The sequence below is a fragment of the Hyperolius riggenbachi genome, chromosome 7, assembly GCF_040937935.1.
Source record: "Hyperolius riggenbachi isolate aHypRig1 chromosome 7, aHypRig1.pri, whole genome shotgun sequence".
NCBI classification, from domain to species: Eukaryota; Metazoa; Chordata; class Amphibia; order Anura; family Hyperoliidae; genus Hyperolius; species Hyperolius riggenbachi.
Window position 1 is genome coordinate 267365856 of NC_090652.1, and position 27447 is coordinate 267393302.

At 42.7% G+C, this 27447-nt stretch overlaps 1 long non-coding RNA gene across 6 annotated transcripts in view; it reads right to left on the minus strand.

Moving 5' to 3' along the window:
- LOC137525016 (uncharacterized) overlaps nucleotides 1-27447 on the minus strand; it is a 410675-nt gene that overhangs the window by 333828 nt on the left and 49400 nt on the right. The window lies entirely within an intron of this gene.

Sequence of the window (27447 nt, forward strand, 5' to 3'; positions counted from 1 at the left end):
TTGTCTCCTGGGATCGTGCTAGCCACTTTTCGCTAGCGCTGTGGATCCTTCTGTTCTGTCTCCTGGGATCGCGCTAGCCACTTTCCGCTAGTGCTGTGGATCCTTCTGTTCTGCTACTCTGTACCTGGATCGCGCTAGCCACTTTCGCTAGTGCTGTGGATCCTATCTCTCGCTTGTCCCTGTTTTCGTGTGTCTGTCTTGTCTGATACGAACGCTTGCTGTAGGCTCGGTGAGGTAACCGTTAAGCAAGCGCTCGCGTTCTCTGTTTCGTGTTTGTCTGTCTTTGGTTAGTTAGGTGTGCTTGTCTCTGTTGTGAGTAACACGCGGAGACCGCGCACGAACGCGTGCACTGTTGCGAATGAGTGCGGTGTTCGCGTTCAGCTAGCGTTTGTTATTTTCCTTATCTTTCTCTTTGTATGATTTACTGTGCCTTTGCTACTCTCGTGCTCCGCCTTGCTGTAGCCTTGTGTCACATCTGGCGATCGCACCTCTTGCGATCGCGTTCCTGCTTCGTATCTGCTGTGGTGTGTGCACAGTCGCGGGTTGGCGACTAGTTTTATGCACACACACACAATCTGTCTCTGTGCTCACTCTCAATCGCTTCTCTTGCGATTACGGTTCTTCCCTTCGTACAATTCCTGTCTGGCGTGTGTGGTAGAGCAGAGGAGCTGTTCCTCTGCACTCCACAGCTCCACCTGCCGTCAGGAATTTCCCTCTGCAGGTGCATTGCACCTACTGCTGGGTTCCTGCAAATTTATACGCTTGTGGAGGAAATCCGCTGTGTCACCGCACGTCTGGTGCGCTGACCACGGAGACGATTCCACAATCGTTACACCATGTTATTTGTTAGACCACGCTGGTCTGGTTACTTATCTATACATATCTTTATGTTAGCACAGATCTTTATGTTTCCTCCTAATGAACGATGCAGGGGTTCGAACTACAAGAGGATGAGGAGGCACAGTGACACTGCTCCCCTTCTTCTCTTAGCTGCTCACTTTCAACAAAAATGCCACCCTTGAATATTATCTTTCACAACGCGAAGGGGCTAAATGCTCCCTTTAAACAATGTAAAGCCTTTATAGATTATCAAAAATGTTCACCAGATATTATTTGTGTACAAGAAACGCATTTTACCAAAACTTCTGCACCTAGATACTTCCATAGTCAATTTCAGCGACACTTTGCCTCCTCCTCTTCAACCAAATATAGAGGTGTAATCACCCTACTAAAAAAATATCTGCCCTTGGTGGTGGATAAGTGCATTACAGATGATGATGGATGTTATGTTATTCTTATAGGATCAATACAATCCCTCCAAATCTGCTTGATAAATGTTTACTTCCCTCCCGAGTCCCCCATGATAGCTGTAAGGCCTCTTGCACACTGCAAGCAAATCAGATTCAGATTCAGATTTTAAGGCCTCTTGTAATCTGTTTTTACATCCGATTCCGATTCAGATTTTTAATCTTAACTGCATGCTGCGTTTTTTGATCCGTTTTTCTGTTGAATGTATTCAAGGAAAATCGGAATCGGAATCGGAAACGGAATCGGAATCGGAATCGGAAAACGGATTTGCAGTGTGCAGGGAGCCTTAGGGAGATTACAGAAAAACTAAATGACTTCCCTCACCACTTAATTATCTGGACAGGTGATTTCAATGTCGCTCCTAACCCTACACTGCATAGGTCACATCCTACCAACTCTGCTAGACAACGTCAACTAGCGTGCTCCCTTACTAAGGCTCTAGCTACAGCCCACCTTGTAGACACCTGGAGAGAATATAACTCCTCAAACCGAGGCTACACTTTTTACTCAGCAGCTCACCATACCTACTCTAGAATAGACATCATATATATATATCAGCCACTCTGATACCTAACCTAATTTTTTCTCGACATGCTATTAGTTCATGGTCTGAGCACAACATAGTCTGGACTGCTTGTAGCTCCTTAATAACTCCAACCATACGCCCTCCCTGGAGGATTAACCAGAGCCTGCTAGTTGACAATGAGACCATCGTGGATCTTGAAGAAAAACTTCAAGAATACTTTCAAATAAATGACACTAATGACGTGCGATCTGATACTCTTTGGCTGGCTCATAAGCCCCTTATTAGGGGACATTTAATTAGAATAGCTTCTCAAAAAAAGAGAGCCAAAACAGAAAAACAATCAAACCTTGAGCGTAAACTCTCACAACTTCAAAGAGCACATGCTCACCTGCCTTCCAGATATCTCGAAAAAAAGATCAATGACACTCAGACCCAGATAGAAGTTCTTCTTTCAGATCGCAGTGAGAAAGCAATCTAAATCGAAGCAATATGTACAATACAATAAACCCAATACCTGGCTAGCGAGGAAATTGCGCCAAACCCCGTCTCTTAACAAAATCCTGCAAATACGTACTAAGAATGGCAACGTAACCTCTTACACATTTAAGATCCATCAAGAATTTGCAGAATACTATAAAAAAACTCCATTCAGCTAAGCCCCCCACCAAGGGTGAAACTAACCTACCACCATTCTTCCACCAACTACGAACTCCCCACTTACTTCCAGAGAAGTCCTCGGCTCTCAATGTCCCAATAACTGACCTAGAACTCTCATTTGCCAAGAAAAAACTCAAAAATGGCAAAGCTCCTGGCCCAGATAGCTTTTCAGCCCCATATTATAAAAAATGTAAGAAAATTCTCAAACCATATCTAAATGCCTTTTTAACTCAATATTAGATGGAACCCCCCCCTCTGAATTCCTGCAATCTGTCAAACCAGTCAGACCCAAACCAAAAAGAGACCCCGTAGACATAAAAAAAACTATAGACCAATTTCCCTACTCAATCTTGACTACACATTATTAACGTCCATTCTAGTAGCTAGACTAAATAAAGTTATGAACCCCCTGATCCACAGAGATCAAGTGGGATTTATCCCACTTCGACAGGCCCCTGATAACGTTAGAAAAGTCGTCAATATCCCACATGTAATAAAATCCCGTTAGCTTCCATTCGCCTTGCTATCTCTCGACATGGAAAAGGCATTTGACACCACAGACTGGCCCTTTATGCTAATTGCTCTTCAAAAGGCAGGAATTAGTGGAAACTTCCTACAAGCAGTCCAATGTTTATATTCCAATCCCACAGCTCAATTAAAAATTCAAACACAATCTCCCATTAATATCCCTATCCAACATGGCACATGGCAGGGCTGCCCTCAGTCACCTGAAATTTTTGCCCTAAACATAGAACTTCTTGCTAGCAAGATTAGACTATCTTCTGACATACAGGGAGTTAAAATAGGCTCATGAGAATACAAAGCTAACTTATTTGCAGATGATCTACTGCTTACACTAACCTCCCCACACACATCAATTCCCAAGCTCCTCTCTATGGTCAAGCAATTTGGCAATTTATCAGGCCTTTGTCTCAATATCAATAAATCGGAAATCCTATGTATAAATCTCACTAAACAAAGCGCAACCTCTTTAGCAACCTCCCTAGGCCTAACACTTAGAACCAACTATATAACTTATCTTGGAGTCAAAATATCCCCCGATCCTAAAGACCTTTTTGCCTCTAATTATAAACCAATGTCGGCTGAGCTGAAATGAGAACTTATCAAATGGAACTCTCCTTCCTTATTGTAGACCGGACGCATACAAGCAGTCAGAATGAATCTGCTCCCCCGTCTGCTCTATCTATTCAGAACTCTCTCTATACAAGTCACTAAGGTCTAACTTAAGGACCTCCAATCATCTATTTTCAAATTCTTTAACAATAAAAAAAGAAGCAGGATAAGCCAAAGAATAATGTATATGAACAGACTCAGTGGTGGTATGGGTGTTCCAGATGTATTTAGTTACTACAGTGCTGCTCAAATTGCTCAGTTGGTCCAAATGCATTCACAACACAACCATTCCCTTTGGGCCAATATTGAAAACGCATTATTGTCTCTGCCTCCGGCATCCTTTCCTGCCCTCCAGTGGTCGCTTCATGTATCTCCAGCCAAATATGCCATAAAGTCAACTCTAACTGCCCACCTTTGCAGATCTGGAATCGCATTAAGCTAACTAAACATCTGCAATCTATCATACCGATGCAACTTCCACTCTTTAACAATCCCAATTTTCCACCAGGACTTGAAATAAGATCCGTTAACTGGTGGGTTTCACAAGGCATAACTACCATCGGTAAACTCTTAGTCAATGACAAAACCCCCTCTTGGTCACAATTTTCCTCTGCTACCTCCTTTCCGCCCGCTGAATATTTCCAGGCTACACAAATGTACCACTTCTTAAAATCCCTTCCAATAGAGACCAATACCATTGTCTCTCGCACCCCATATGAATCCTGGTGCCTTACCCGACCATGGGTGGAAGGAATTGATTTCTTACTTATATTCAGTCATCTCCCAAACCCTCATATTCACTGAACTAAATTCAATGAGGGCCTGGGAAACCGACTTAGGTCTGACTCTTTCGGAGAAAAATTGGGCTAAATGTTGTCTCACCCTAACTAAAGGAAGCAACTACTACTCACATATCGAAACTAACTATAAAATACTACACCGTACTTACCTAACACCCCAAAAACTCCATTGTATCTCTAGCTCCACATTACGCCTCTGTTTCAGAGGATTCAAGTAGGAGATATGGCACACATATGGTGGTTCTGCCCAATTGCGAAAACATTTTGGGCTGAAATTACTTATGCTATAAGCACAGCCCTTGAAACTCCACTTTCCCCTGACCCGCTACTACTCTTACTAGGAGATAAACCTCGGAAATGGAAGTTTCCTCACCATCGATTAGTGCAACATATTGCCAAAGCGGCAAGACTGCATATTGCCCGACAATGGCTAAAGCCCACTCTTTCTATGGAAAGTGCAGACTTAATTATTAAAGATATATTAATTTCCGAAAGACTACTGGCCATTGTTAATGACACAACTCTATCCCTTACCAGAACATGGCAGCCCTGGCTTTCTGCTACTACCTTATTGGGTCTAAGATCTTGTGCACTATCCTTCTGATAATTATACCTCATCCCTGATTGTTCCAGCCAATTTACCTTTCAAGGATCTGTGCTCTATTGTTCGTTGTTAATTGTTATTTTTGTTATTTTTCAGCCAGATAAATATGTTGTGCATATCTTTATGACTTGCCCTTTGCAAGGGTTTTTCTCAAAAGCATGACTGTATGTTTTGAAAATTATTTTTCAATAAAAAACGTTTGAAACTAAAAAATAACAGTAATATACTTTACCACATACATATTAAAAAAAAGTTCAGTCCCTAAGATAACTATTTATGTAATTTTTTGGATTGTATATTATTTATTTATTTGCAAAAAAAAATATGTGTACCTTTTCAAGGAGTGTGGGAGGTAAGGGGCTAATTTTAAAAGTAAAAAAATGTCATTATCTGGAAATTTTTATTTCCAGAAGTAATTTTACTATTTGGCCACAAGATGCCCTCGCAGTTCACTTCCGCATGCGAAAAGTTCCTCCGCAAAGCAGAAGTAATGAGTGGATGGGGCAGCAGGAGATTTGTTAAAAGACAGAGCCGTCTCGTTGGCGGTGTCGGTCTTTCATACAGGGACTTAGATCAATGAATGAACGGCAGGGAGCATGTGCGGGAGCGTGCGTACATTTTAAAAATGTTCTGTAGAAAGACCAAAAGTCAGCCAAAATTTTGGACCAAAGGTCCGCCAACATCGGGCATGTCCATCACACATGGGGAAGGCTTCCGGTAGAGGGACATCCCCTAAAACAAAATGAGGAGTTTCAGTGATCCACCTTATAAAGCCTTTCTGGGACCATGTAGAGTCGCAAAGCTACTTTGATATGAGATGCCTTGAGACCCCCCCCCCCCCCCCTTGATAGCATTTCGAAGAAGTCAGACCATTTCCTCAGAATCTAAAGATATGTTTAAATCCTGCTCCCATGATTGAACGAAGTGTAGACTATGGGGCTGTGGAGCTTTGTTCAGGACAGAGTATAGCCAGGAGAGAGTGCCTCTTCGTTCTGGGTCAGTATGACATAATAATTCAAAAGATTTCATGATTATCTCCCAGTTACCATCAACCTGCAAATTGACATAGTGGTATATCTGTTTAGCCCTAAAGATTTCACCTAGGGGAAGATGGTAAGTCTCTCGTATGGTATTCAAGAATAATAATTTATCGCCTGAGAGGAACTGGTCAATAGTAGTGAGACCTTGTAAACTCCACTAATCAAATAGAGACGCAGAACGGTCTGCTGGAAAATCAGGATTGCGTAATATGGGTGTAAGAGGAGATGGAATTGCCTGGAGGGAAAAATTAAAGCGTGATTTATGCCATTGCATTACCGTAAGGGCAGAGATCGGCAATGCTTGACGAATAGCAGGCATATTAGCTATAGAGGCCCACAATACACCTTTAAGGGACACAGGATGAAGCAAAGCATCTTCAAGGGCAACCCACTTAGGAGCGTGCTCTGCAGAGGATAAAAGGGGAACGGGGCTAACTGAGCTCCGTAAAAATATAATAGTAGGTTAGGGACCGACCAGCTTCCAGCAATTGTGTGGCCCCTTCCATTCCAAATAAATCAGGTGACATCTTTCTGAAGCAAGCTAATATCTGACATGGAGACCATGATAGAAATATTTGAAAGAAATACAGTGGTTTGCAAAAGTATTCAGCCCCCTTGAAGTTTTCCACACTTTGTCATATTACTGCCACAAACATGAATCAATTTTATTGGAATGCCACATGAAAGACCAGCACAAAGTGGTGTACACATGAGAAGTGGAACGAAAATCATACATAATTCCCAAATTTTTTTACAAATAAATAACTGCAAAGTGGTGTGTGCATAATTATTCGGCCCCCTTTGATGTGAGTGCAGTCAGTTGCCTATAGACATTGCCTGATGAGTGCTAATGACTAAATAGAGTGCACCTGTGTGTAATCTAATGTCAGTACAAATACAGCTGCTCTGTGAGGGCCTCAGAGGTTGTCTAAGAGAATATTGGGAGCAACAACACCGTGAAGTCCAAAGAACACACAAGACAGGTCCAAGACAGGTCAGGGATCAAGTTATTGAGAAATTTAAAGCAGGCTTAGGCTACAAAAAGATTTCCAAAGCCTTGAACATCCCACAGAGCACTGTTCAAGCGATCATTCAGAAATGGAAGGCGTATGGCACAACTGTAAACCTACCAATACAAGGCCGTCCACCTAAACTCACAGGCCGAACAAGGAGAGCGTTGATCAGAAATGCAGTCAAGAGGCCCATGGTGACTCTGGACGAGCTGCAGAGATCTACAGCTCAGGTGGGAGACTCTGTCCATAGGACAACTATTAGTCATGCACTGTACAAAGCTGGCCTTTATGGAAGAGTGGCAAGAAGAAAGGCATTGTTAACAGAAAGCATAAGAAGTCCCGTTTGCAGTTTGCCACAAGCCATGTGGGGGACACAGCAACCATGTGGAAGAAGGTGCTCTGGTCAGATGAGACCAAAATGGAACTTTTTGGCCAAAATGTAAAACGTTATGTGTGGCAGAAAACTAACACTGCACATCACTCTGAACACACCATCCCCACTGTCAAATATGGTGGTGGCAGCATCATGCTCTGGGGGTGCATCTCTTCAGCAGGGACAGGGAAGCTGGCCAGAGTTGATGGGAAGATGGATGGAGCCAAATACAGGGCAAACTTGGAAGAAAACCTCTTGGAGACTGCAAAAGACTTAAGACTGGGGCGGAGGTTCACCTTCCAGCAGGACAATGACCCTAAACATAAAGCCAGGGCAACAATGGAATGGTTTAAAACAAAACATATCTATGTGTTAGAATGGCCCAGTCAAAGTCCAGATCTAAATCCAATCGAGAATCTGTGGCAAGATCTGAAAACTGCTGTTCACAAACGCTGTCCATCTAATCTGACTGAGCTGGAGCTGTTTTGCAAAGAAGAATGGGCAAGGATTTCGGTCTCTAGATGTGCAAAGCTGGTAGAGACATACCCTAAAAGACTGGCAGCTGTAATTGCAGCAAAAGGAGGTTCTACAAAGTATTGACTCAGGGGGCCGAATAATTACGCACACCCCACTTTGCAGTTATTTATTTTTTTTAAATGTTTGGAGTGATGTATGATTTTTGATCCACTTCTCACATGTACACCACTTTGTATTGGTCTTTCACGTGGATTTCCAATAAAATTGATACATGTTTGTGGCAGTAATGTGACAAAATGTGAAAAACTTCAAGGGGGCCAAATACTTTTGCAACCCACTGTATGTAGGTTTGGGCAGCCTGGTCATTTTAATAGTGGCCAGCCCAGGATAGGGAAGAGTAGCCAGGAGATTTCTATGTTTAGCATATATAGTGGTATAGTTAGTTTATACATAGAAGTTAATTTGTTGCATATTTCAACTCCTAGGTAAGTGAGGTAATGTTCCCTATGCTGAAAGGCGAAGATTGCAGAGATCTGTTTAGCTTCCTTATATTTACAGTTACAGTATAAGGCTTTAGTTTTAGAAACATTTAACCTCAAACTAGATATTTTCCCAAACTGGTATTGCATTTGAAGTAAGTTAGGTATGGAGACAAGTGGGTTTGTTAAGGTAAGCAAGGTATTGTCCGCGAACATTTGAATAGTATGTACTTGGCCCCCTATTCCATACCCCGAGATACCCCCATTTTTCCTAATGAGGTCCACAACGAGTTCCATCATGCGAGCAAAAATAGCAGGTGATAAAGGGCACCACTGCCTAGTCCCTCTCCTGATGGAAAACCCTCTGAACTCAGCACCTAAAATCTTCAGGGATGTGGTAGGGCTAGAGTATTGTCAATGAATCCACTGCAGGAAGGCACTGCATATAAGGCCAGAGGATCGTATTGAATGCCTTTTCGATGTCTAAGGCTAACAGCATTAGCTTTTGCTGTGTCCTATTGGAGTGTGCAATAAGACTAGCGACCTGCCTGATGTTATCGTTAGCCTTACAAAGGGGGACGAAGCCAACCTGGTCTTTGTCGACTGGAGCTGGAAGAAATTTGTTCAGCCTAGCAGCCAAAATTTACGTAAATATTTTAAAGAGTTAAAAAGTTCCCGTGGGGGGTACTCAACTCGGGAGGGGGAAGCCTCAGGGTCCCAATGAGGCTTCCCACTCCCCTGTAGCTGCAGACAATCCAGCGCTGGCTCCCTCGAAGTGTCCCGGAATCCTCCCTCGACAAGCCTGACAAGCGCGGATTTATTTACCTTTCCTGGCTCCAGCGGGGGAGCTGTTGCGGCTCTCCGCATGGAGATAGGTGAAAATAGGCGATCTCCGTCGGGTCCACTCTACTGCGCAGGTGCAGGGCCGACAGCGATCGGCTATTTACGCCTATCTCCGAGCGGAGAGCTGATACTGTGCCTGCACTGGAGCTGGGAAGGTAAATATTTACATACCCACTGTTCGGGGAGTTTATTCTCCGCCGCCGCAGGACCGAGGAGGACCGGGGAAGCCTCAATAGGATCCAGAGACTTCCCCACCCCAGGTGAGTACCCGCCGGGGAAGATTTACTCATTACAGGTTTTCTTTAAAATCAAAATTAATAAGTAGGGAGACGGGTCGAACATTTTTAACATCAAGCAGGTCTCTCTTCCGCTTCAGTATCAAGGTAATTTGTAAATCAAGGAACTCCGGCAGGATCTGGGGTACCTTCTGAAAGCTATTCAGGACTTTAGTAAGCTTGGGGACAGCAGACTATGGGATTTTTTATAATAGATTGCTGATAGCCCATTGGGGCCTGGTGCCTTTCCACTCTTACAGATAGACCAACTTTTCCTCATTTATCTTATCACCTCACATTATTTAATGTCTTAAAGGGGTACTGAAGAGAGAGGTATATGGAGGCTGCCATGTTTATTTCCTTTTAAGCAATACCAGTTGCCTGGCAGCCCTGCTGGTCTATTTCTCTGCAGTAGTATCTGAATAACACCAGACACAAGCATGCAGCTAGTCTTGTCAGATCTGACTTTAAAGTCTGAAACACCTGATCTGCTGCATGCTTGTTCAGGGGCTATGGCTAATAGTATTAGAGGCAGAGGATCAGCAGGGCTGCCAGGCAACTGGTATTGCTTAAAAGGAAATAAACATGGCAGCCTCCATATACCTCTCTCTTCAGTTCCCCTTTAATAACTTCCTGGGACAATCGAGGAAGTTGTAAGTGTGAGAAAAGAGAGTCCAATTTATGAGTAGGATATGCTGGGTCATGGTCATATAGCTGGCTATAAAAATCATGCAACACCTATATTTGATGGGTTGTCAGTTACCTGACCAGTCGGGTTCCTGATTTTAAAGATAACGTTCGCCCGTTGCTGGGACTTAAATTTCCTAGCGAGCCAAGTATTTTGTTTGTTAGCACATAAATAGTACCACCTTGGTCCATCTAAGGGATTTTTTTATTTCACGGGCAAGTAGCAAGTCTAACTCGAGTTGGACATCTCTGATCTGCTTGGATAAAAACTTTGAAAGTTCATTCTAGTTCAGAATAATAAAGCGTGTAGCTTAGATTACAGCTTGTTATAGGCCTCAGACCTCTGTTTCGAAAGATGAGAGGCCAGCTGTATACATTTATCTCTTAGCTCTTAAAAAGAATATGTACTGTAATATTCTTTCACTAAAAAGCATACCATTCTATTCCTTATTTTCTCCTGTGCCCCTCTGTGCTGTTTCTTCCACTCTCTGCTGCAATCCTGGCTTGTAATTAACAGTTTTAGGCAGTGTTTACAAACAAACTAACCAGCTTGTGATAGGCTCACATAAACAGAGTGTGTGAGTCATACAGAGCCTGCAGGGGGCCTGCAGAGGGTGTGTATCGCTTCTATCCAATCACAAGCAGCCTGCACATTCCACACATTCAAGCCTTAGCCCGACATACATGACAGAGGAAAGGAGATAAGATTTATTACAGAGACAGTGCAATTAGGATAGGCTGCAGTAAGCCAGAGCACATTAGAACAGGCATAGGAACTTATAGGATAGAAGAACTAAAGCTGCAAAAATTTGTTACAGAGTCTCTTTAAAGCTTTATGATCATCAAGGGATAATAGTGAGACCTCAAAATACATTTTAAGTTCTGATGCTATGGTCTGTTTATAGTCGGGGTTAAGGAGAATGGACTAATTTAACCTCCGTTTGAAAGCCCCGCCACAGGGATTTGTATATCTAGCCCTACAAGGACAGCGTCATGGTCCGAGAGAGGAAAGATCAGGTGCCTGGCATATAATAGACAGGGTATCGAAAAGGAAGTGAGCAAAATGTGGTCGATTCTTGCATACATGTTATGCGCCTGCAAGTGGTGCAAGTACCCCTTTTTGTTCCCGTTATTTGCCCTCCAGGCGCCAATGAAAAAGTTCTCCTCCAGTACGGACGTCAGGGCCTGCCTTTGCGTTTTTGTAAGCTTATCAGGTGTTGGCTTTGATTTTTCTAGAGCCTCATTCAATGTGAAGTTAAAATCACCGCACTGTGCATATGTAGGTATGTGGGGGGGACGTCAACCCTCTTTGCAATGAGACGGAAGGTGGAGAAGGCCGTTCCAGGAGGGGCATAGGAAATGATTATAAGGGGATAGCATAGCTCCTTTTATAATAAGATATCTAACGTTGTTGTCTTTCGACACATCAGTAATGTCTAGTGTTAGGTTATTTATAATAAGAGTCATAACTCCTCTATGCTTCCTAGGGGCTGTCGACGTAAAGAACATCCCATATTTCTGGTTCATAAATTTTGGAAAGGAGACATGGGAGAAATAGATCTCCTGGAAGCAAATTATATCAGGACTATGCTTTTGAAGTGCCAAAAATATTTTCCATCTCTTGCAGGGGAGTTAAAGCCCCTGATGTGAAGGGAGATAATTTAGAGAGATAGGTCCTCTGCGACTGTTCCGTTGTTAGAGTTAAACGTCATGAAATCATGCAGATTTTGTCATGCACCAAATAAAGATGAAATTAAACATCAAACCAAAATGAAAACTAAAAGAAAATGCAAGTTTTCAATGGTAGTAAGACTTAAGGGGCCCATACACCTAACGATTTTCCTGCCGATATACGGCCGATTCGATCACAGTGATCGAATCGGCTATGAAATCGCAGCGCACACCGATGACAGAACGATCGATTTCCATCCAAAATCGATCGTTCCCGTCGATTCCCGTCGATCCGTCCGTGCGGAAGATTTTTCTCGATCGACGGCGGGTCGGGAGTGCGTCGATAGCGGCGTTCGAATGCCCGACGACCAACGCAATACAGCGGGTATACATTACCTGTTCCGGCTGGCGCGAGTCCCCTGGTCCCGTTGTCTTCTTTCCGCGCTGGGTTCCGGACCGGCTGCAGCTACGCAAAACTTCCTGTCCAGGCAGGAAGTTTAAACAGTAGAGAGCCCTCTACTGTTTAAACTTCCCCTGAACAGGAAGTAGCTGCAGGAACGGTCTGGAGCCCGGAGCGGAGAGGAAGATAGCGGGGACCAGGGGACTCGCGCCGGCCGAAACAGGTAATGTATGCGGGGGGGGGGGGGGGGGGCGGCAGCAGCGGCAGCTCCACAGATTGTGATCGGTTTCAGGCTGACATCGATTCATAATCTGTTTGCAGTAAAGGTGGCCATAAGATCCCTCTCTGTTCAGATTCGATCAGAGAGGGATCTATCTGTTGGTCGAATCTGATGGCAAATCGACCAGTGTATGGCCACCTTTAGAAATCAAATAGGAGATTTATCAAACCTCCTGAAGAGAGGGTATTGAGACATGTCCAATATGGACTAGTCGCAATTGACCTCTAAATTGGGATAAACAGCACTTAATCCTCAAGCAGAGCAGGCATTAATCAAGCCTCAAAGATGAGTTAAATAATCTTATAAACACAGAGTAGCATCAGGGGTGTAGAATGTGAACATATACTGTACGTTTTTAAATCAATCAGCAACAGTGCATATGAAAACATAGAACATGTGTGTAGGGCTAAAGCCATAATGCACGGAGCTAGGCAACACATCATCTACCAACTGGGTCCATCCTGCAATACACAAGGTCATTCCCCTGGATTGCGAAAACCCCAAATAAAACTATATAACATAAAAGTGGGTGGAATACATCTTATATCACCTCGCAGTATGCCCAAGATGACTTGGTTAAGCCTAAAAAAGTTTAGGTAGGAGTGGACTCAGATAGGAAGCAATAGACAGTACTTAGCCAGCATAGCCAGGTGGGCTCATCTGGGGGAGGAGTGGAGATTTGGTGGTGTCAGCGGCGAGTCAACGTTCTCCAGATCCGTTCTGGCTGCTGTGGCTTAGGGGTCTGAGAAGACGTAGCAGGAACTTCTTCCATACTGATGAGCTCCTCACCAAAAAGACTCTTGCCTTCGCCTAACAAGCGCACTGTCCGCTGGCGGTCATGTAGTTTGCAGTGAAGTTGAGCCCCATTTGTATGGTATTTTTTCTCAAATTAAAGTTGTGTAACTGGTCTGAGTAATCTGCGCTTTTGCAGCATAGCGGGAGCGATGTCAGAAAAGATCTGCACAGACTGTGGAACTCCAGGGTGAGCTCGAAGGTCCCTCGCTGCTAGTAATAACTGATCTTTAATTTCACTATAATGGAACTTGAGTATAGCGTCACCGCTGGATATCGGGTTTATGTGGGCAACCTAAGGCCCTATGAATGCTGTCTGTGTGATGGGTCGGTCTGTGGGAGCAACGCAGAAAACAAATTCAGTGCAGTTTCCTTTAAAGCAGTGATCTCCTCCAGCAGGCCCCTAATGCGTAGGTTTGAGCGTCTTGTACGCTTTTCAAAATCTTCCATATGGGTTTCAAGCCATCCAATTCTGGCATTTTGCTCATCAATTCTAGCCCTATCCTCCTCAATAGCTTCAGCCATGACATTGTGGCGATCCTCCAGTTCCCCAACTCTGCCCCCAATCTCATATAATTGGCATGTGATAGTCTTAGTTGCAGCTGCCAGCTCAGCCTTAAGCATCTTTTGTATCTGCTTAACTACTTTACGACTGCCTCACGCCAATGGGCGTGACCGCGGCGGCAGCCCCAGGACCGCCTAACACCAATTGGCGTCAAGTCCTGGGGCTGCAGTTTTCCAGGGAACATGCGCGATCGTTCCCTGGCACTTCATGGAACGGAGTTCTGTGATTAGCCTGCTAGCCGCCGACCGTGGCTAGCAGGCTGCTTGTAAACGAAAGGGGAAAGAAATGCAGCCAGATGCACTGAGGAAAATGTGAATTTCATCTGCCATTTACAGTATGTGCCCATATAGCCATCCTATCTAGAACATATTGCAATATGTCACTATCCTCCTAAGAGCTGTTGGTTCTGCAAAATTTTGTATCATTTACAAAAATAGCAACATTGCTCTCTACTTTATCTACTAGGTCATTAATAAATACATTGAAGAGCACTGGACCCAGTACTGACCCCTGTGGGACCCCACTGCTAACAGTCACCTATTATGAATAAGATCCATTGACCACAACTCTTTTTCTGTCCATTAACCAGTTTCCTATCCATGCACAAAGACTCTTCACCAGTCCTTGCATCAGACTGTTGTGGGGAACAGTGTAAAAGGACTTTACAAAGTCCAAGTATATCACATCTACAGCATATCTAATATCCACATTAGTATTTACTACCTCATAAAAGCTGAGCATGTTAGTCAAGCAGAACCTGTCCTTAGTAAATCCATGCTGATGCTCAGAAATAAGATTATTTTCTGCTATGAAGTCTTGTATACTGTAGTCTTAGTCTTAGTAACTCCTCAAATAGTCTGCACACAGTTGACATTAAGCTTACAGGTCTATAATTTCCCGGATCCTGGATTTTTTGCCATTCTTAAAGCGAAACTGTAAATTCCCTGAAAAAAACTGTTTCACTTACCCGGGGCTCCCCAAGCCCCCAGCAGCCGTCCTGTCCCGCGCTGGTTCTGCACAATCTTCCGTTCTCCCGCCACGGTGTAGCTTTGTTACCGTCGACTTACAGCAACTGCGCCTGTGCGGCCCGGGCTACGCATAGCTTTGTTCGCATTCCCGCCCGCTATAGCGTTCCCGCGCATGTTTCACAATTGCATATATTTACAAACCAAATATGATTTATTAACACAAGGGCAAAGAACTCTGGAGATTTATTTATTGCAGCTGTGATGATAAATGAGTCCTACAGTCACTAACTAATAAACACTGACAGATTTAGATTGACACATACTAACCGACATTCACCGGTGCTGATTTGTCAAGATAGGTGCAAAGAAATATGGAGCAAGAGTGGAGCAGTTGCTGTGATTGGCTGCTCTGTGCAACTGTTTCCCTTTTGTCCTAAATTTTAAAGTACAGTATATTCCTGCGTATAAGACTACTTTTTAACCCTTGAAAATATTCTGAAAAGTTGGGGGTCGTCTTATACGGCGAGTGTCATTGATGCCAGGTGATGCCCTGTCCTGTTACCGCCTCTCAGATCTCGCTGCTGAGAACTGTAGTGAAATGGTGCAGGTGCGCATGTGCGAGATCTGAGAGGCAGAGAAGGAGGTAAATAGGAAACAAGGGTGGGCCAGAAGGGTGAAAGAGGCGTCTTTTATGGGCACATCGTGATCTATTCTTCCATACCGCTCTGATAAACAGCTAGACAGGGAGCGCTGACCACTCCACTTAGGGAGATGGAGAGTTGACCAATCCAACCAGTCAATTGACTATATACTGTTATATGCTGGGTACCACATACAGTACAGCACCAGTATCTGTTCATACACAGCACCAGTATATGATTTTTTTTTTATTTTCATTTGGTGTGCCTTGGAAGAGGGGTAGTCTTATACAGCGAGTATATCCCAAACTCTATATTTTAACTGGAAAAGTTGGGGGGTCGTCTTATACGCCCAGTAGTCCTATATGCCAGAATATACGGTATCTGTTTGGATAAATCAGCATCACTGACTGTATAGAAATAGGGTAGGTTAGAGAACATTCACTGAGAGGGTTGTAGATTATAGATTAGTAGTAAATCAGGACTGACGCACACACATGCACATGCGCACACACAAACACACACAGAATAGGGAAGACAAGATGATGACTAGCATCAGTTAGGATAGGTTAGCGATAGTGTAGAGTAGGACCTGCCGAACAAGAGTCTACCTTGGCACGGTGGACATAAATCTTAAACAGAAATGGGTATCTGCAGCACCATAACACATACCAGAAACACACCCAGATTCTGTTCCAAATTTGATCCAGTGTGAGGCTCTATCCAATCTGACTTATCTGGGCCACTGGCCAATTTGACACAATCAAAGGACTCTCTGATGTGATGAAATGTAATAAAAGTGTCCCTGAAAGCTGATGCAGATCTTTTTTTCCCTTTTATTTTACTTCTTATGATAGTAATATGTTGGCAAAGTGAAAATATAAATGATAAGTGGAAAGTGAAACATGGTAACGTATTAGAAGTTATACAGTAAAATGTAATGAAATGAACACAGGTGATTATGGGGATGGCTCCATGAAGCTCAACATAAATGAAGGAAAAGTAATGTGATGTCAGTATGGTGCCAGTTTTGGGTCATCTTCTACAGAGGGAAGACTGAGCTGCCAACCCATAAATATGAAAACATGTGAATGTATGCTTTTACTTTTTGTTCATAAGTATTTTTTCACCAGATTCAATGTACACTGAGAAGGTTAGTGCTAGACGTAGAGAGGAAAAGGTTAGTGTTAGAAGTGGAGATAGAGAGGTTAGTGTTAAGAGTAGAGATGGAGAGGTTAGAGTTAAGAGTGGAGATGTAGAGGTTAGATTTAGGAGTGGAGAGGGAGAGGTTAGTGTTAGAAGTGGAGAGGTTATTGTTAGAAGTGGAGAGGGAGAGGTTAGTGCTAGGAGTGGAGATGGAGAGGTTAGTGTTAGGAATGGAGAGAGAGAGGTTAGTGTTAGGAGTGGAGAGGGAGAGGTTAGTGTTAGGAGTGGAGAGGGAGAGGTTAGTGGTAGGAGTAGAGATGGAGAGGTTAGTGTTAGGAGAAGAGATAGAAAGGTTTGTGTTAAGAGTAGAGATGGAGAGGGAGAGGTTAGTGTTAGGAGTGGAGAGGGAGAAGGTAGTGTTAGAAGTGGAGAGGGAGAGGTTAGTGCTAGGAGTGGAGATGGAGAGGTTTGTATTAGGAGTTGAGGGAGAGGTTAGTGTTAGGAGTCGAGAGAAGAAGGTTAGTGTTAGGGGTGAAGATGGAGAGTTTAGTATTTGGGGTGGAGATGGAGAGTTTAGGATTAGTTGTGGAAAGGGAAAGGTTAGTGTTAGGAGTAGAGATGCAGAAGTTAGTGTTAGGAATGGAGATGGGGAGTGTCACAGACCGCAAGGCCGGTCTGCGGATGGGGTCAATCAATTAGAGTCAGAAATCCTCTCACACAGTCATTTTGCTCATCACGAAGGGTAACCTGACTTCGCAATTTGATGAACTGACTCACGGAGCGTTCAGACGCCAACGGATTCACCACACACATACAATTCAAAGATCTGCCACCAAGCAGGTTACACAGCCCGCTACTGTAATTATACTAGGACTTCGAGAACCCTCTATTAACCCTTAGCAGTATGCAGGAACCTGGGTCAATCGTTATATCTGGGCCGGGTTCTCGCATACGGGTTATAAAGGCACACTTCTATTAAACACAGGGTAGCGATTTCAGGAGAATAGGTACGATTGTGTATGTTCAGCAACAGGTCATAACCGCTAAACGATTTTTAAAACATTTAATAACAAAAATGCATTACATGCAGTTATATACACCAATTAACATATATCACAAAGCTTAAAAATAAAGGGGTAAAATTAGAAAGTTCTTACTTAGTATGGCTGATAGTCCATTTGGAGAATGAAGAAACAGAGTCCAGTTTAAAAGTAGGCATTAATGTTAAGAGTCCTTGAACACAGCAGGCGTCGGTTCTCCTTGAACGCCTGCTTGGACTTTCCTGGTCGATGGAATTTGGAGAACTGGGTGGGTTTGGTCCCGCCCCATTTTTATAGGACCTGAGTTTTGGGCTGTCACTACCTGGAAAGTAGGTGTGTTTAAGGCGGGGTTACCTCCTAATCAGCAGGTTGCCACCCCCCAGACTCAAGGCAAAAATTGTAACAATTATGAAGTCTCTGTGTGACTCCGCCCCATATTGGCGCATCGCAAATCCGAGGCTATATTCATAAGTGGCCTGCGACCCTGTATCAAACGACGCTATACATGCCTATTCTATCGCATTCGCTCTACGCAGGCCGGATAAAGTGGTTTTACTACGGATTCCTGACAGTTAGAAAATTGTAGTTCAGGTGAATGATAGAACTGCGTTATGGGTATCCGAAAATGTAATTTTTGTCTTTCTGTGCCAAACCTATTTTGAATCCTACTAATATAATAAATGGGAAAGTTCGGATGTTTGGATGTTTGTTACTCGATCACACAAAAACGGCTGAATGGATTTGAATGAAATTTGGCACACACATAGTACATTACCTGGAATAAAGTATAGGATACTTTTTATTCCTATAACCAAAAAGGGGCAGAGACAAATACACATTTCACTGGAAAAATGTAAACTGCAGCCATTCTTACACTGTTACACTGGAGGTGTGTTTAGCTAAGGGTACAATGGTTAATTTGCATATATTCAGCAGTGATGCACTGGGAGACATCTCAAGCTCACTCCAACCTGAATTATCGCAAATTCTTTCTGTTTTAAGAAAGCAAACTTTTGTTTTTCTTACAATGTTAATGGTAGGGTTCTCAAACTTTGAGAGTTGGTCATTGGATGCAGGGCCGGGCCGAGGCATAGGCTGGAGAGGCTCCAGCCTCAGGGTGCAGTGTAGGAGGGGGCGCACAATTCATTCAGCTGTCATTCCTAATTGTGTTTGAAGCAGAAAGAAATAAGAAAAGGGGATACATAGCAGTGACTGCAAGCCAGATAACTAGATATTAAGGTGTTGGGGAGGTTGTGGGCCTTGTGGCACCGCTTAGTCTAATAGCAACCAGTGTGTGACGGCTGGGGTGGGAGGGATGGAGGGGCGCACTTTGGTGTCTCAGCCTTGGGTGCTGGAGGACCTTGTCCCGCCTCTGATTGGATGACTAGGATTATTATTCAGAAAAGTGGTTGGAGCCTATAAAAGCCAATCAAAATTCACCTATTGATTTTCAAGGGGAATATTTCTGCCATTCTTGCACTGTCAATGGCACAAGCCTCAAACCTGCCATTCTTGCACTGTTAATGGCACAAACCTCAAACCTGGTATAGTTGATCATTGGGTGACTGGGGTTCAATTTCAGAAAGGGGGTGGGGCCACAAATAGACAATCAGATTTGTTTCATTCCAATGCAAATTATTGTTGCCAAACACCGCAAAGCTCACAAACTTGGTAATTGAGTAATTGATTTATTGTGTGTTAGGGTTAGGAAAGTGGTGCCCACCAGCCAAATACATAAGCAGGGCAATGCAGGGTCATAAGTGGGCGGAGACAAATACAAATTTTACTGGGAAAATGTAAACAGCAGCCATTCTTACACTGTTAATGGTAGGGTTCTCAAACTTTGCACAGTTGGTTACTGGGTGACTGGGATTAATATTCAGAAAAGTGGGTGGAGCCTACAAAAAACAATCAAAAATCACCTATTGATTTTTCAGGGGAATATTTAATTGCTGCCATTCTTGCATTGTTAATGGCACAAGCCTCAAACCTGGTACAGTTGATCATTGCATGACTGGGGTTTAAATTTATATAAGGGGGTGGAGCCCCAAACAGCCAATCTGATTTGTTTCATTTTAATGCAGGTTATTGATGCCAAAGACCGCAAAGCTCACCAACTTGGTCATTGAGTAATTGTGTGTTAGGGTTAGGAAAAGTGGGCGCAGCCAAAACCAGCCAAATACATAATCGGGCAATGCTGGGTCATCAGTAGGCAGAGACAAATACAAATTTCACTGAGAAAATGTAAACTGCAGCAATTCTTACACTATTAATGGTAGGGTTCTCAAACTTTGCACAGTTGGTCACTGGGTGACTGAGATTAATATTCAGAAAAGTGAGTGGAGCCTACAAAAAGCCAATCAAAATCCACTTATTAATCTTTAAGGGGAATATTTAAATGATTCCATTGATTGCACTGTTAATGGTGCAAGCCTCTTGCACTGTTAATCACCATTGGGTGATTGGGGTTCAAATTCAGAAAAGGGGTGGAGCCACAGCCTATCAGATTTATTTTATTTCAATGCAAATTATTGATGCCAAAGACCGCAAAGCTCACAAACTTGGTCATTAAGTAATTTTGTGTTAGGGTTAGAAAAAGTGGGCGGAGCCAACACCAGCCAAATACATACCTGGGTGGAGACAAACAGAAATTTCACTGGGAAAATGTAAACTGCAGCCATTCTTACACTATTAATGGTAGGGTTCTAAAACTTTGCACAGTTGGTCACTGGGTGACTGGGATTAATATTCAGAAAAGTGGGTGGAGCCTAAAAAAAACAATCACAATTCATCTATTGATTTTCAAGGCAAATATTTAATTGCTGCCATTTTTGCACTGTTAATAGCACAAGCCTCAAACCTGGTACAGTTGATCATTGGGTGACTGCGGTTAAAAATTTAGAAAAGGGGTGGGGCCACAAACAGCGAATCAGATGTGTTTCATTTCAATGAAAATTATTCATGCCAAAGACCACAAATCTCACAAACTTGGTCATTGACTATTGACAATTGTGTGTTAGGGTTAGAAAAAGTGGCCACAGCCAACAGCAGCCAAATACATACCCGGGAAACATTAGGACATCAGTGTGTGGAGAAAAATACAAATGTCACTGCTAGAATGTAAACTGCAGCCATTCTTACACTGTCTGTCAATGGCAGGGTTCTTAAAATTTGCACAGTTGGTCACTGGGTGACCGGGATTAATATTCAGACAAGTGGGTGGAGTCTACAAAAGCTAATCAAAATTCACCTATTGATTTTCAAAGGAGTGGAGCCACAGCCAATTAGATTTATTTCATTTCAATGCCAATTATTGATGCCAAAGACCGCAAAGCTCACAAACTAGGTCATCATTGAGTAATTGTGTGTTAGGATTAGAAAAAGTGGGCAGACCTAACACTAGCCAATTACATACCTGGGCAACGCCGGGCGACCAGCTAGTTATTAATCAATTAAAGTTTCCTTTGTTTGAGTCTATGAGTTTGGAGGGAATCTCTTATCTTACTGGTTCGAGCTGGCTTTCTTTTGGGAGAGGGCTGAAGCAGGAAATGGTCCTGGCAGGAGGTCAGCCAGGTGTGAAATTCCTTTTTTCATGTTATCAGGACTCTGGATATGGGGTGAGGGGCTTTTGCTTTCAGTGAGAAGAGCAAAAGGAAAGGTATTTTGTTTTATTCTACACAGGACTGACAGTAATGGGCTGGACCATTACGCAAGTCGTTGGCAATTGCGCACGACTTTCCGTAATGTTCACCACAGGGAGGTTATTGTTAGATATTGAAGAATAAATAAAGATGGCAGCCTCGATATAACCCCTATCTTTAATTGCTTGTAAGTATCATTGAGTAGTTTTTCTTTTCCTATCAGAAAGTCAGATTTTCAGACATTCCAATAGGTTTTGCTTTTCAACCAGTCCAGATCAGAGGAGGAGAAAAAAAAGCAAAAAACATTCGTGATTGGCACTCCTGCTTGGCAGGACGGTGTTCAATTCCCTGCAGTGTTTGTATGCTTGTTCTCCCTCCATTGTATTCCATATCTACCGCCAATGCTCTTACCAGCAAGAATGGAAAAATAACGTGAATAATAATATCTTTGTGTTTGGTAGGCCTCATTCGGGGAAAGGCATTTGCAGTAGGACTAATTCAGACTATTTAATTATATCATTTTATAGAATTCAAAATTTTGTAGTCTGTATAACACGTGTATGATAAGTCCTGTACAATATTGTAATGATCTGCTCAGCGGTCTGCACAGACAGACAGCTGTTTGACCATTCCTTAAAGAGACACTGAAGCGAAAAAAAAATTATGATATTATGATTTGTATGTGTAGTACAGCTAAAAAATAAAACATTAAGATCAGATACATCAGTCTAATTGTTTCCAGTACAGGAAGAGTTGAGAAACTCCAGTTGTTATCTCTATGCAAACAAGCCATTAAGCTCTCCGACTAAGTTAGTCGTGGAGAGGGCTGTTTTCTGACTTTTATTATCTCAACTGTTCCTGGACTATTTACTTTTCCTCTGCCAGAGGAGATGTCATTATTTCACAGACTGCTCTGAAAGAATCATTTTGAATGCTGAGTGTTGTGTAATCTGCACATATTATAGAATAATGCAATGTTAGAAAAAACACTATATACCTGAAAATAAAAGTATGAGAATATTTTTTTTTGCTGCTAATCTTCTAGTAATTATTCATAGTACACAACCAATTCATTATATCATATTTTTTTTCGCTTCAGTGTCTCTTTAAGTCTGAGGGCTGCAGGTCTCTGGAAAAGAGACCTGCCTGTGCTTTGCAAGTTTCAGACCTGCTCTGCTGATGAGCAATTTGCATACACTTGTCATGCAAACGGCCTAGCTGCCTCCTTTGAAGGCTTGCAGTATAAATGCCATGTGATCCCAGAATCCTTTGCTGCTCATAGAGGTTTGTTCTTACTGGACTCACCTGGAGTGTCAGCCACTGCTATCTTAGTATAGTTAATTCCTGGGCAGTGCTCCTTGCATTCCTATTAAGTGAATTCAGTTTGTGTATAATTTGTACTGCCTATTCTGTCCTGTCTTGTCTGTCGCGATTGCGCTGTCGCCAGCGGCGGTTGATAGCCAATCGCTCTGTCTTGTTTGGATCGCACTAGCCTCTAGTGGTAGCAGCTGTGGATCCTTCTGATCTGAGTTCCTGGAGTGTAAGCTGGAGCAGCGGTTGCTACTGGCTACCTCATCTGTCTGTCTTGTTTGGATCGCACTAGCCTCTAGCGGTAGCGGCTGTGGATCCTTCTGATCTGAGTTCCTGGAGTGTAAGCTGGAGCAGCGGTTGCTACTGGCTACCTCATCTGTCTGTCTTGTTTGGATCGCACTAGCCTCTAGCGGTAGTGGCTGTGGATCTTTCTGATCTGAGTTCCTGGAGTGTAAGCTGGAGCAGCGGTTGCTACTGGCTACCTCATTTGTCTGTCTTGTCTGTTTGTGCTCATTTGTGTTACTTGTGGTTAGTTAGGCTGGCACGCTTATCACTGGGCGCCTAACGCGTGGTGATCGTGCCAAAAACGCGTTTGCTGTTGCGAATGAGTGCGGTGTTCGCGTTTAGCTAGCGTTTGTTATTTTCCTTATCCTCTGATTGTTGTTTGCTGTGCCTTTGCTACTCTCGTGCTCTGTCCTGCTCAGTCTGGTGTCACTATTTGGCAATCGCCATTCTTGCGATTGCGTTCCCACTTCGTTTCTGCTGTTGTGTGTTCACCATCGCTGGGTGGCGACTAGTTTGGTGGACACACATTGATTCTGTCTCTGTGCTCTCTCTCTTTAGGGGCTATCTTGCCCTGTGTTGCTTCTCTTCGTACAATTTCCGTCTGGCATCTGTGGCAGCGCAGAGGGTTTATTCCTCTGCACTCCATAGCTCCATCTGCCAGTGGGAATTCCCCTCTACTGGTGCTTAGCACCAAAAGCTGGGTCCTATCATTTCTGACACGCATGTGGAGGACTTCCGCAGTGTCAGCGCACATCTTGTGCGCTGACCACGGAGATATACCACAATCGTTACAAATATGTTGTTTATTCACAAAACATATCTCATGAATTATCTTGTCATTCTTATTTTTCAACTCCTCTTGCCTCAATTCATGAAATAAATCATATAACAAGAAATAGTTCATGAGATGAAACAGATAAGGGGAAATAGTTAATGAGATAGAAACAGATAAGGAGAGATAAACTGTGAATTAAAGGGTACTTGAAATGACACGAGATACGATGAGATGATAATGTGAAAGTATAGCCCCAATTCTTCATAGAACTTTGTTGCAGTCCCTTTCTCTTTCTATCACTGTTTAGGAGCCCATACATGATTCAATTTGTATTTATTTTTGACCACAGAAATCTTATAGTTTTAACGGTATTGATAGAAATGGGCAGTTCCAGCACCCTCAACAACCCCTATCATAACTTTAACAGGAATTATCCCAGTAATCCTGGGCCTCCTGAATTACCGGTGTATAATAGGCTTGAACCCTACAGCTTTATGTAAAGGAGGAAATCCCCCCTTTTTTTCCAAGGCAAGATGTTGCCAAGAGGTATGGAACCTTACCACACACCAGAGAATGTAAGAACAAGAGAGCTAGGATGGGACCCAGAGGAGGAAGGAGAGCTCAAGAAAGGAAAAGAGTAGTGGGGGGAGGGTTTTTTAAATATTAGTGGGTTTGAATTAAAAAAACAGGAAATCAAGCTATTTGATATGGGTCTTAAATATGCCCCCAAAAATGACCTTAATAAATTTGATACATTTATCGATATACAAAAATGTGTTCGTAAGATCAACCTGCCCTACGCAGGTTGATCTTACGAACACATTTTTGTATATCGATAAATGTATCAAATTTATTTACTTTTTGGACAAAAAAGGCCCCACCACTAGAGCTAATACAGGTACTAAACATATTCAAACTAATATTATTATTATTATTAACATATTCCGTGGCGTTGTACAAAGTAAGAAACAAACATGGGGTACATAATAATACAGACAATGGTGTACACCAATATACAAGGTACATAATTAGAGACAAAATACAAAAAACGATACAAAATACAGAATACTAAATACAGAATTGGTAATGACAGAGATAAAAGTAACATCCTACCTAATAAAACCCCTGTGTCTCTGCGTCCCATGTCGGTGTGTGTGAAGCTGAATTTGATTATCTTGTTCCTTATGGTGTCCAAACATGGTACAATTTTTTTCATCCAATCTTACCATTTCTATGTGGTATAAGGGAACTGCCTAAATTATCCTTTCAGTATATTCACTGAATTTACCCTTATACTACATAGAAATGGTAAGATTGGATGAAAAAAATTGTACCATGTATGGGCACCCTTAAGGTGATAAGGAGATCATTTAGTTTGATTATTCCATTAGATCGAATATAAAGATTTTTCCAACATGTCCGATCATATTTTTTTTTTTTAAATAACGGGATAATCATTCGAATTTCTTGATCGCAAAAAAAATAAATAAATTCTACTTTCATTCGATTCAATCATTTAGATCGAAAAAACGGGAAAATCAAACTTTTTATTGTATCGTATATGGGCACCATTAGGCCCCCAAACTCCTATTATATATCAATCACCCCAGATACATAAGTCTGTCACGTCACTACCAGGGCGACCCATTATAAATTGGATCGAGTCCATCTCGCATAGAGTTGGTAAATATCTTGATTGGTTTTTACAACCACTGGTTGGCAGACTGCCAGAATTATAAAGGACACCTCCCACACACTGCAGATCCTCAGGAATGCGGTGGTGGAGGATATTACGTTGTTGGTTACAGCAGACGTGGAATCCCTATACACAAATATTACGCATCAGGGAGGGTTGGAGGCGGTGGAGAGGGTGTTTAGAAAAGAAGGTCAGCGGCCAATCAGACAAACTGAATTTATCATACAACTTTTGGGGTTCGCATTACAGAGAAATTACTTCTGGTATAGGGGAGAATTTTATGTGCCAATTAAGGGGTGTGCCATGGGGCCCCTTTTGCACCTACCCAGGCGAACATATACATGTCAAAATGGGAAGAGGAAGCTAATAGATTAGAATGTGGTAAGATCAATATATGGCAAAGGTACATAGACGATATGCTAATTTTTAGGGTTGATCAGAACAGCCAAATTCTGATTCCATCTGAATTCCATGTTCCACAGGCAAATTCCAAATTTCGAGTTCCGATTTTCATGTTCCGAAGGCAGACAACACAAAAATTGTTTTCTTAAACGAGAATTTTCAGCAAACAAAATGGCCTCTGGATAATCTCTGGCCTAGGAGGCCATGTTAGAGTGGCAGAATGAACAGTTTTGCACATAGATCAGTGGTCCAAGGGACCAGGAAAGGGGATGCTCTTGTCCCCTGGACCCCCATTCATGTGAAAAACTGCTAATTCTGCCACTTTAGTGTGGCCTCCGGGGACCAGGGAGTCCCTGTCATACATTTTGTTGACATCAATATGGGCTGAAAATTCTTATTTTAGAAGCTAATATTCAGAGCAGAACTTGGTACTCAAAACAGTGTATATTCCGAGCTTCATGATTTTACTCGAAATGGCCGAATTCCGATGCGGAACTTTGGAATGCGGAACTAATCCAATCCGAAAGTTTATCCCTATAGTCCACAACTTTACAGGGGTGACAGTGGCACAACCAAGGAGAGCGGGAGGATGGCACACAAGTGGGGATTGGAGGAATCCTCAGGTAGGTAAAAATCCTTTCCTCTCTTTCATCTCTGGTACACGTCAACTGCAATATTAGTGCCTATATATTTTAGCAAACATTCCCATCTGTATGAAAGAGGTTTTTTTTCATGTCCATTAACTTCACACAAATTAGATGAAAAAAGGCACGATACAATTCACCTTTTCTCCTGGGTCCTATGAATAAAATGCTTTTTAAGCGACCAGAAAGCAATATACAGCAGAGTCCCTGGTATCCAGCACCAGCGGGGATCACCTGATGCCAATCTTTGTGCTTGCCAGTTGCTTGAGCAACCAGCCTAAAAAGCACAAACCTCCCCCTATATACTTACCAAGCCTCCAGCGATATCTAGCAGCCTTCCTGCAGCACCTAGAGAGCTTCTAGCAGCTTTTCAACTTCCCTGGTGCATGCAATCTGGCATGTCACCTGACCCTCATCGAGTTAGGTGACACGTCAATTTGCATGCAGGGAGGGTGGAAGCCGCTAGGAGCCTGCTAGGTGCTGCAGGAAGGCTGATAAACGTCACTGGGGCTCAGTAAGTATTTCAAAAGCCTCAAAACCGACCAAAAGCAAAGTCAGGCATGCTGCTTAGTTGAGTCTTCCGGTAGCCTGAGTTCCGGATAACAGGGACTTTGCTGTATTCTCAGAATTATATTTTCTAGGTGAAACTAAGGAGAAAAAGTGAATTGGATCAGGCCCCATGTGTTTTCTTATAGTCACATATTTTCGCAAAAATTCTCATATGAAACTTTGTAAGAATTACAGTAAACTGAAAATGACAATTAATAAGCTTAGGCCAAGTTCACACAATGAACCATACCTTATTAACCCTTCTCCTGAGCTTTCTCAAGTAGTTATTTTCAAACCTTATCAATAAAATACTTTTAAAGGTCCCACCAAGCAAGAGGTTACTCAAAAGTAGTTTGATATTACCTTTTTTAACTTTTTGGTCGTTTTTCAGTTGCTAAGTACTGAAAAAGTGCATTTTAGATAAGAGA